The following is an 11,343-nucleotide window of genomic DNA, read 5'->3' as shown; positions in this document are numbered from 1 at the left end:
GCTATCCTTATTCTATTACTCTTTATATCTTTAATTAATATCTAATTGAAGCTATTGTATCCTGATCCTTGCCTATGCCGTCTCTCCTTCGAATATCCTGGATCAGCCGGGGCTGGTCCCCGGCAAGCTGACTCATTGGAAAAGACCCTGATGCTGGGAAAGATTGAGGGCAGGAGGAGAAGGGGAAGACAGAGGATGAGATGGTTGGATGGCATCACAGACTCAATGGACATGAGTTTGGGTAAACTCCGGGAGTTGGTGATGGACAGGGAGGCCTGGAGTGCGTTCATGGGGCCGCAAAGAGTCGGACACGACTGAGTGAACGAACTGAACTGAACTGTGAGAGTAGTGTCTAAAACCAGCAATTATTTTCCTCAGTGTTCCTGTTTCTTGCCACATCCTATTAAGTCTTTCTTGTAAAGGTGTTTGCAGTTAATAAAGTTCTTGCAGCATGTTTTTATTATTTCATGGGACATTGTACACTTTGTCTGTAACACCATGGGTTTTAGAGTAGCCACCCCATAAAGTTGTCTGTGAAGCTGATTTGTTGTGTGATCTTGAATAAATTATTAAAATTTTCTACACTTCGTTTCCCTCTTTTTTAAAATTGGGAAAATACTACCTGCATTTTAACCCAGAAGAAACGAACAAACTACATAAAGACACTGAATAAAAGGGTGCACATCCAGGACTTCCCTGTCAGTCCTGTGGTTAGGATGGCACACTTCCAGTGCAAGGGGTATGCGTTCGATCCCTGCTCAGGGAACTACGATCCCACATATCTTGCACTGTGGCCAAACACTTTTTTAAAAAAGGATGCACGACAAGCACTTAGTTCATATCTTGATAGCTAGACTTGGATTTCCAAACCTAGCCGCGTACTTAAGAGGCACAGAGGGACTGTATTGTCATCATTATCATTGCTACGCTGACGGATAAGAAATCAAGGTGTCAGGTGCAATTATCCAATTCTCTAGGCAGTTACTGGTTTATGCGTAAATTAACACATAATTTTTTGATTTATATACTTCAGCCTTCTCAGAGTACAAACAGCAGGTATCGGTTTCCTGGACTCTGATGGGAATAAGGACTGTGACCAGAGAGAATTTCTAAGCCTATAATGGTAACAATGACATGCAGACTGTTGAAGAATTTATGAGTATTGTTGTTGCCTTCCAGGACCCTTTAGAAACTCCTCCCAGACTTCCTAAGCTCACTATGTGCCTCCCATGCCAACTTCTATAACCTCTGTTATTTTAACTCTCATATTGTAGGGTAATTGCGTATCTGCGTCTTCGCTCTACTGTATATGTATTGAGAAAAGCCTATATCTTTTCATCTTTGCCTCTCAAATGCCTAGAACAGCAGCTGCATGGAAGAAGCACTCAATATTTGTCTGTTGAATGACTGAAATGACCTGACCAAGATTACAGAGAATAAATGATGAATTCAGGACTTAAACCCATATCTTGTGACTACAAATCCCTTATATTGTTTCTGTGGACTTTAGCTAAAGCAGGGTGATTGAGTCCCATGTCTTAAGAGTGGGAGATTCTACCTACTCCTCATAGAAATTAATCCCAGTAAAGGACAGAAAGATACAGCCTAGGCTTGACAATATTAAAACCCCCAAACTACAAACTCATATTGTTAGCAGATTCAGTATGATTTTTTTTTTATATCACCAGCTGAGTACTATTCTTGCCTAGGAAAATGTCAGTGTGTAAGAGTGTGTGTGTGTGTGTGTGTGTGTGTGTGTGTGCGCACACATGTCCATGCGCAACTACATTAATCTGGCTCCAAGCACTCTAAGTGTAATTTATAGTTCTTTCTCTTATGATAACATTTGACCTAATTTTTGTCTAAGCAATAAATTCCCAACTAACAGTGGCCCTATAGGCAGGAAATAGCTAACAGAGCAAAGAAATACATTTTTTGAATAAAATCAGCGTTTCGTCTTCCTCATACACAGAACTACTCATTGAGAATAGGAGACTGTTTCCAGGTTCTGTGTTTCAGAAACATACTTCGCTCAGTTGGCTCCTAGGTCTGTCTGAAAAACAATATTCCTCAAACAGACGAATTCTCAGTTTCAACAGAGAATGAAAACGGCTCAATTTTCATAGGCTGAGAAGGATTGTGAGGTTTCATTACTCCCAGAAGGCCCTTTCCTGAGGTCCCACTGCTTAGGAGAGCAAGTTCTCTGGTTACTAGTGAAGATGAGACTGCTGACGGCCCTTGGGGCTTATTTCTCATATAAACACAGCATTCTGTTGAGAGCTTGTCCAACCGTGTGCCCTGCTCTTTCTTAGATGCTCCCATGAACTGGTCGAGGCAAACAGCCAAGCAGGTGGAAGGTGGGGTCGATAGAATAAAACCCCAGCAGGAGACGGGATCCTGGTAGTCATAGGAACATCTCTTGCACATCTGGGCAATCGGAAAGGAAGACTTGCATTTGTTGTGCGGGTTTCTTTTTAAGATAATTCAAGAATGAGTGAACTTTTGAATTAAACCTAAGTAGATGGCGACTTACTGAGTTGAAAATACTGAGCAGTTATACTCTCCTGGGGATCCAAGAAGATAGGGCAGTAGTTGAACTCAGATTAGCTGAGCTTTTCCACTAATAGCTTCACATCAAACCCTCATCATTAGGGATACATATTACCTTTAGCCACACTCTTAATCCAGTTTAGCAGCTTTTGATTGTGACTATTCATTCCAAGCTTTACTAAGTGCTGGTCTGTAAGGCTCTGGAATTCGGAGAAATCAAGAATCTACCATAAACCACTCTGCCAGGAAGCAGCCAAAGTGATAAATGTGTAACTTGTATCTTCATGATCATGTCACCACTGTTCTCGTGTCACTTTCAGATTCCGAGCCAAACTTTAAAAAATTAGGTATTCAGGAAGCCCTTGGACGGATGCCATCCATCACACAGTGACACTTCCACAGGTTCACAACAAGCACTCTATCATGATTTGATAGAAAGAAGGAAAATGATAACAGGGTACAAATATCCTTTGAGACAAACAGGTCAACCCAAAATACATCCTACTAGCCTGACCTACTACCCTATATCTGAGGAAATGAAATTAAAAAAAAAAAAAAAAGAAGCATACACTCTTCCATGGCAAAACTTTAGGTAGATTTTGGAGGATCCTTGCATTTGGTTGCTCTTTGGAGAAATGGGTTATTCAGATATTTATGGTCCTATTTTAAATGAATTGATTAAAGTAACATGTTGTTATTTTCCCTCAAAACACTGCCATTATTTCAGAAAAAAAAAAGTTAAATCTCCTAAGACACTAAAGGTCTTCCATGGCATGACTCTAAGTTACTTTTGGGTTTCTACTATATCTTTATATTGGAGAAGGACCCTCTACAGTATTCTTGCCTGGGAAATTCCATGGAGAGAGGAGCTTGGCAGGCTACAGTCTCTGGGTTCACAACAGGTCGGACATGGCTTAACGACTAAAAAACAACATATGTTTACATGCACCCAGTCTTGCGGAGAAGTCAATGCACCTAGCTCCATACACATGCCCTATAAGCTTTGGTTCCTGATGTCATCCCAATGTTCATGTACCAAACATCTGTCCATTGACATCATGTTCATTCTGGAAAGTCTTACTTAAACACTTTCTCTTCTTTGAAATTAATCTCAACTTAGCATTAAAAAAAGTCATCTTGGAGACTTCTCTGATGGTTCAGTGGCTAAGACTCCATCCTACCAATACAAGGGGCCCAGGGTTTGATTCCTGGTCAGGGAATTAGATCCCACGTGCCACAACTAAGAGTTCACATGCCTCATCCCACATGCAGCAACAAAGATCAAAGATCCTGTGTGCTGCAACTAAGACCCGAGAAAACTAGGCAAATATAAAAAAAGAAGCCATCATGAGTCACTACTGGTGACACCCAATAGCAGTTAACAAGTAGATCTTATCTCCTACGGCAAATCTATCAACGTCTTTTGCCTGCCTAGATGTTGTGTTGGGGATTCTGAAACTGCCCACCAGTGGGAAAAAAAACCAAAGTTAGTGGTTAATTAATAACGTCTGCAAGGGACACTGGAGCAGGGCAGCCATAGTCTTGCCATTTCTGCAACAGACAAATCCTGAAAGATGATGCTGTGAAAGTGCTGCACTCAATATGCCAGCAAATTTGGAAAACTCAGCAGTCGCCACAGGACTGGAAAAGGTCAGTTTTCATTCCAATCCCAAAGAAAGGCAATGCCAAAGAATGCTCAAACTACCGCACAATTGCACTCATCTCACATGCTAGTAAAGTAATGCTTAAAATTCTCCAAGTCAGACTTCAGCAATACATTAACCATGAACTTGCAGATGTTCAAGCTGGTTTTAGAAAAGGCAGAGGAACCAGAGATCAAATTGCCAACATCCGCTAGATCATAAAAAGCAAGAGCTCCAGAAAAACATCATTTTCTGCTTTATTGACTATGCCAAAGCCTTTGACTTTGTAGATCACAATGAACTGTGGAAAATTCTTCAAGAGATGGGAATACCAGACCACCTGACCTGCCTCTTGAGAAATCTGTATGCAGGTCAGGAAGCAACAGTTAGAACTGGATATAGAACAACAGACTGGTTCCAAATAGGAAAAGGAGTTCATCAAGGCTGTATATTGTCACCCTGTTTATTTAACTTCTATGCAGAGTACGTCATGGGAAACGCTGGACTGGAAGAAACACAAGCTGGAATCAAGATTGCCGGGAGAAATATCAATAACCTAAGATATGCAGATGACACCACCCTTGTGGCAGAAAGTGAAGAGGAACTAAAAAGCCTCTTGATGAAAGTGAAAGTGGAGAGTGAAAAAGTTGGCTTAAAGCTCAACATTCAGAAAATGAAGATCATGGCATCCGGTCCCATCACTTCATGGGAAATAGATGGGGAAACAGTGGAAACAGTGACAGACTATTTTTCTGGGCTCCAAAATCACTGCAGATGGCGACTGCAGCCATAAAATTAAAAGACGCTTACTCCTTGGAAGGAAAGTTATGACCCACCTAGATAGCATATTTAAAAGCAGAGACATTACTTTGCCAACAAAGGTCTGTCTAGTCAAGGCTATGGTTTTTCCTGTGGTTATGTATGGATGTGAGAGTTGGACTGTGAAGAAGGCTGAGTGCCGAAGAATTGATGCCTTTGAACTGTGGTGTTGGAGAAGACTCTTGAGAGTCCCTTGGACTGCAAGGAGATCCAACCAGTCCATTCTGAAGGAGATCAGCCCTGGAATTTCTTTGGAAGGAATGATGCTAAAGCTGAAACTCCAGTACTTTGGCCACCTCATGTGAAGAGTTGACTCCTTGGAAAAGACCCTGAAGCTGGGAAGGACTGAAGGCAGGAGGAGAAGGGGATGACAGAGGATGAGATGGTTGGATGGCATCACCGACTCAGTGGACATGGGTTTGAGCAAGCTCTGGGAGTTGGTGATGGACAGGGAAGCCTGGCGTGCTGCAGTCCATGGGGTCACAGAGTCAGACATGACTGAGTGACTGAACTGAACTGAACAGACTCTCCTATATTCTTTCTCTTCAGATCTTACCTATAATCCATATCTCCACTGGGTTTTGCCTGCAGCCCTCTCCACAGGGGATCACAGACCATATGTCATTATCTTCAACACCCCCACTGCAATCTCATCGCACCTCCTCTTCCTGGCAGGTAGGGGCCTGTGCCCTTACAGAAATGTGCCTGTCGGTCTGGCTGACTACGTCACCTACATGGGACCTCACTACAGCTAAACCTAAGTCCACAGGGGCTTGTTGTTGAGTCTTACAGAACCACCAACAATGGGGTGGGGCCCTCCTAACTGGTTCATCCTCTCACACACTCCCAAGGAGCGTCTATTGTTGCCCACAAGCTGGAGGAACTGTAGCATGTAACTCAGTGGTCTCCTCTGCCACACCTGGGACTTCCTGCTGGAAGAAGCAGCATCCACCTCACTTTACAGAGGATTACATTGTAGGATAACTTATATGCAGAGTACATCATGAGAAACGCTGGGCTGGAGGAAGCACAAGCTGGAATCAAGATTGCCGGGAGAAATATCAATAACCTCAGATATGCAGATGACACCAACCTTATGGCAAAAAGTGAATAAGAACTAAGGAGCCTCTTGATGAAAGTGAAAGAAGAGGGTGAAAAAGTTAGCTTAAAGCTCAATATTCAGAAAAGTAAGATCATGGCATCTGGTCCCACCACTTCATGGGAAATAGATGGGGAAACAGTGGAATCAGTGGCTGACTTTATTTTTCTGGGCTCCAGAATCACTGCAGGTGGTGACTGCAGCCATGAAATTAAAAGACACTTGCTCCTTGGAAGAAAAGTTATGATCAACCTAGACAGTATATTAAAAAGCAGAGACATTACTTGGCCATCAAATGTCTGTCTAGTCAAGGCTATGTTTTTTCCAGTAGTCATGTACGGATGTGAGAGTTGGACTATAAAGAAAGCTGAGTGTTGAATTGATGCTTTTGAACTGTGGTGTTGGAGAAGACTCTTGAGAGTCCCTTGGACTGCAAGGAGATCCAACCAGACCCTCCTACAGGAAATCAGTCCTGAGTGTTCATTGGAAGGACTGATGCTAAAGCTGAAACTCCAATATTTTGGCCACTTGATGCGAAGAGCTGACTCATTTGAAAAGACTCTGATGCTGGGAAAGATTGAAGGCAGGAGGAGAAGGGGATGACAGAGGATAAGATGGTTGGATGGCATCACCAACTCAATGGACAGAGTTTGGGTAAACTCTGAGAGTTGGTGATGGACAGGGAGGCATGGCATGCTGCAGTCCATGGGGTCACAAAAAGTTGAACACGACTGAGTGACTGAACTTAACTGAACATTGTAGGCACCGTCTGCAAAGTGATGTGAGTTGTAGTAAAGAAGCATATTCCCTGTCTTGGAAATCCTAGCCAGAACAGTCACTGATAATTGGGGGGCAGTCTGATTAAATGTGCTTTGAGACATTAAAAAAAAAAAATCTCCATTTCCTTGGCATTTTAGTGGTTTTAGTGAATGTCTTTTGACTTTTCCTTTAGCTATTAATCCAGAATCTTATTGCACTTTCTTTACAAAACATTTTTTTTTTTTTTTGCTTTCTTTAAGTTGAGGTGGATTTCTTTCTCAGGAGAGTTCATAAAAGTGTTTTCTGATAGAAAGCAGAAAGCCATTTGAAAATAAGTTTGGAAGCAGAAATCTAGCTATTTTCCTCATTTCTGCTGAACTTCACAGGTCTGGTTTTCAGAGTGATCAGTTACACTGAATGTTTATAAGGATGTGGAAAAGAAAGCTATTAAATGTCATTTAAAGTGAGATAATCCTCAGGCGTGTGGCAAACCAATTGTCTTAAGAGACCTTTTATTAAACTTCACCATCACTTTCCTTTCTAAATGAACTGCTATTAAATTTCCAAATCAATGTCTCTACCAGTTGCATTACATTTTTAATGGAAATGAATTGACACCTTGATTCAGTCCAATGGAGCCTGAACTAGCTTGGGGAAAGGAGATGGTAGAAGAAAAGAAAAACGAGACTGCTCTTATGTGTATTTGTGTAGTGGCTCAGTTGGTAAAGAATCTGCCGGCAATGCAGGAGAGCTTGGTTCAGTTTCTGGTTCGGGAAGATCCCCTGGAGCAGGGAATAGCTACCCACTCCAGTTTTCTGGCCTGAAGAATTCCATGGACTATATAGTCCATGGGGTCACAAAGAGTCGAACATGACTGAGTGACTTTCACTTTCAAAATTGTATATGAGACAGTTAGATAGCATCACTGACTCAATGGACATGAATCTGAGCAAACTGTGGGAGGTGGTGAAGGACAGAGAAGCCTGGTGTGCTGCAGCCCATGGGGTCACAACGAGTTGGACACGGCTTAGTGACTGAACAACAACAAAATCTTATGTATTTAAAACACATGTATGTACATCTATGTATAAGACCACACACAGAAAAAGGACACAGCATTATCTTCATCAGTGAGAGATCACAGTTATAGATAAACATGTGAACACACAAGTCTGGTACCTGTGTGAGTGGGTAGATCTACACTATTTATAACCAATATGTGCTATTGGTTTAGCTTAAAGATGAAAGTGAAAGTGAAAGTCACCCAGTCGTGTCTGGCTGTTTGTGACCCCATGGACTATCCAGTCCATGGAATTCTCCAGGCCAGAATACTGGAGTGGGTAACCTTTCCCTTCTCCAGGGGATCTTCCCAACCCAGGGATTGAACCCAGGTCTCCTGCATTGCAGGTGGATTCTGTACCAGCTGAGCCACAAGGAAAGCCCAGCTTAAAGTTATGAGTGGATTAATGAAAATACAGGTGTGCTGCTTTAAGGATAATAATTATTAAGGATAATTTATTGTACTTTTCTTCCTTTTGTATATAATGTATGTATAATAGCATCACCCAATGATTAGCTGTTATTCCCGGGAAGTGTTCTCCTATCCCCATTAGGATGAGAAGATATATCAAAGTTCAAATAAAAGGTAATATAGAGAAAATAGTGAATACTATTTTCAAAACCTCAGATAAATGTTGTCATAGAGGAATATTAAAGAATGCAACTTTGTTCCTTTAAAACCTCACTTCAATTATTTAAAATCAATTTTAGAAGGAAATATCTCCAAATATATTAGCTATTTCCCTGCCTTTGAAAACAGAATACACACCCTGAATATAAAGTAGCGCCTTAAAAGCAGTTTCTTACCATGATAATCTGCCACTGAAACATCTTGGGACAGACTTCGTAATTTTTCCTCTTATACTACATTCTCTCAGATTGATGTTCTCATTGAGGTTTTATGCTTGTTTTCATCATTTTACTGTTTCTTTCTTGCCAGGCTAGTAAACCCTGGCCATTATCAATATCAATACTAACACTGATACCAATAACCACGTATGTTAAAACTGTACATAAGAGTAATATATCATGATGGAGTACTGAGAAGTACTTAATATGACTAAGATACATGAGCTTTGTGTCATCAAGTTTGGCTACTAAAAGCTCTTTATTCTTTTCTTGGTTTTTGACTCATCAATTTGTCATAGATAAAGTTGCTTTATGTTTGATTTCTAAACAGTTGAGGGGCTATTATTTTTTCATAGCTCTTTATCTATATTTGTTAATATACACACATATATCTTTGCAACCCAGTGGACTGTAGCCCACCATGCTCCTCTGTCCATGGGATTTTCCAGGCAAGAGTACTGGAGTAGGTTGCCATTTCCTTTGCCAGAGGATCTTTTCGACCCAGGGATTGAACCCAGGTCTCCTGCATTGTAAGCAAGACGCTTTACCGTCTGAGCCACCAGGAAAGTCCTATACATGTATATAGCTGAAGTTAAAAATGTCTTCACTTAACGTGATTATACCAGAATTATCTACAACTGTGCAGATTATGCAGCAACATAAAATTCTTATGATGGAACATTATCTTAAAAAAAGAAAGCAAGATGCTGAGTGGTATACAAACTATAACAGGAATTATCAAAAATTCTCTAAGGCTGTGGAAAAAAGGCCAAAGAGAAATAAGTGAAAAGAGGCATCCATTATTAGGTTAGGGTGATGGCATCATACTTTTCTATATTTCCAAAATTTCTGCAGGGTTCTGCGCTCAGTCACTCAGTCATGTTTGCATCTTGTGACCCCATGGACTGTAGCCTGCCAGGCTCCTCTGTCCATGGGATTCTCCAGACAAGAAGACTGGCATTAGCATTGCTAAATTAATTAAAGAAGGAGGTCATCATCGTGAGGTGGTTCTCATACCTTAGCAGCCTAACTAAACAAATGAAACCTAAGCCCAAAGTGCATCACTGGGATGACCCAGAGGGATGGGATGGGGAGGGAGGTGGGAAGGGGGTTCAGGATGGGGAACGCATGTACACCCATGGCTGATTCATGTCAATGTATGGCAAAACCACTACAATACTGTAAAGTAATTAGCCTCCAATTAAAATAAATAAATTAAAAAAAATTCTTTTAAAGAAAAAAAAAAAAGAACTGGAAACCAAAGGACGACCAATCACAAACAGCCAACCAGGCTTTCTCAAACAAAGCAACTGCTAAAGCTGTAGCCAATCAAATACTTCCTTGCTTTGCTTCTGCCTGTTTTCTATAAAAGTCTTGCCCCTACCTCCCGTCGCAGAGTGGCCTAACCACTTCTGGTTTGGCACTGCCCAATTCAAATCAAGTTTTGCTCAAAAACAAAACAAAACAAAACAAAAAACTCTTAAAATTTTTCAGAGGCTTCAGTTTATCTTTCAAGAATATAATTTCAAAAGGTAACAAGCAAAGGTATAACAGAAAAGCCCAGCAAGGGGGCCCACAGTTCTGCCACACCCCCCTCACCGGACACCTGGTTTTCATCAGTAAGCATCAGTGCATGCCTTGCAGCTCTGAATCTTGGACCCAAGGTCTACCCGAGGCTTTGTTAGAGAAAGCATCCTCCCATTAGGTTCATTTACCTAGCAACAGGGATCCCTACAATGTGAAAGGGAATTGGGCTTATTAGCGAACAGAGTCCTTAGCACTCTTTTTTTATTTGTTTTAATTTCTGGCAGTTAGTGAGGGATCTCTTTAGTGAGAAACCTATATGCAGGTCAGGAAACAACAGTTAGAACTGGACATGGAACAACAGACCGGTTCCAAATAGGAAAAGGAGTGCGTCAAGGCTGTGTATTGTCACCTTGCTAATTTAACTTATATGCAGAGTACATCACGAGAAACGCTGGGCTGGATGAAGCACAAGCTGGAATCAAGACTGCCAGGAGAAATATCAATCACCTCAGATATGCAGATGACACCACCCTTATGGCAGAAAGTGAAGAGGAACTCAAAAGCCTCTTGATGAAAGTGAAAGATGAGACTGAAAAAGTTGGCTTAAAGCTCAACATTCAGAAAACGAAGATCATGGCATCTGGTCCCATCACTTCATGGGAAATAGATGGGGAAACAGTGTCAGACTTTATTTTTCTGGGCTCCAAAATCACTGCAGATGGTGACTGCAGCCATGAAATTAAAAGACGCTTACTCCTTAGAAGGAAAGTTATGACCAACCTAGATAGCATATTCAAAAGCAGAGACATTACTTTGCCAACAAAGGTTCATCTAGTCAAGGCTATGGTTTTTCCAGTGGTCACGTATGGATGTAAGAGTTGGACTGTGAAGAAAGCCGAGTGTTGAAGAATTGATGCTTTTGAACTGTGGTGTTGGAGAAGACTTTTGGACTGCAAGGAAGTCCAACCAGTCCATCCTAAAGGAGATAAGTCCTGGGTGTTCATTGGAAGGACTGATGCTAAAGCTGAAACTCCAATA

The sequence above is a fragment of the Bison bison genome, unplaced genomic scaffold (genome assembly GCF_000754665.1).
Source record: "Bison bison bison isolate TAMUID 2011002044 unplaced genomic scaffold, Bison_UMD1.0 scf7180017864274, whole genome shotgun sequence".
Classification (NCBI taxonomy): Eukaryota; Metazoa; Chordata; class Mammalia; order Artiodactyla; family Bovidae; genus Bison; species Bison bison.
Note: the sequence above shows the minus strand (reverse complement) of the source record.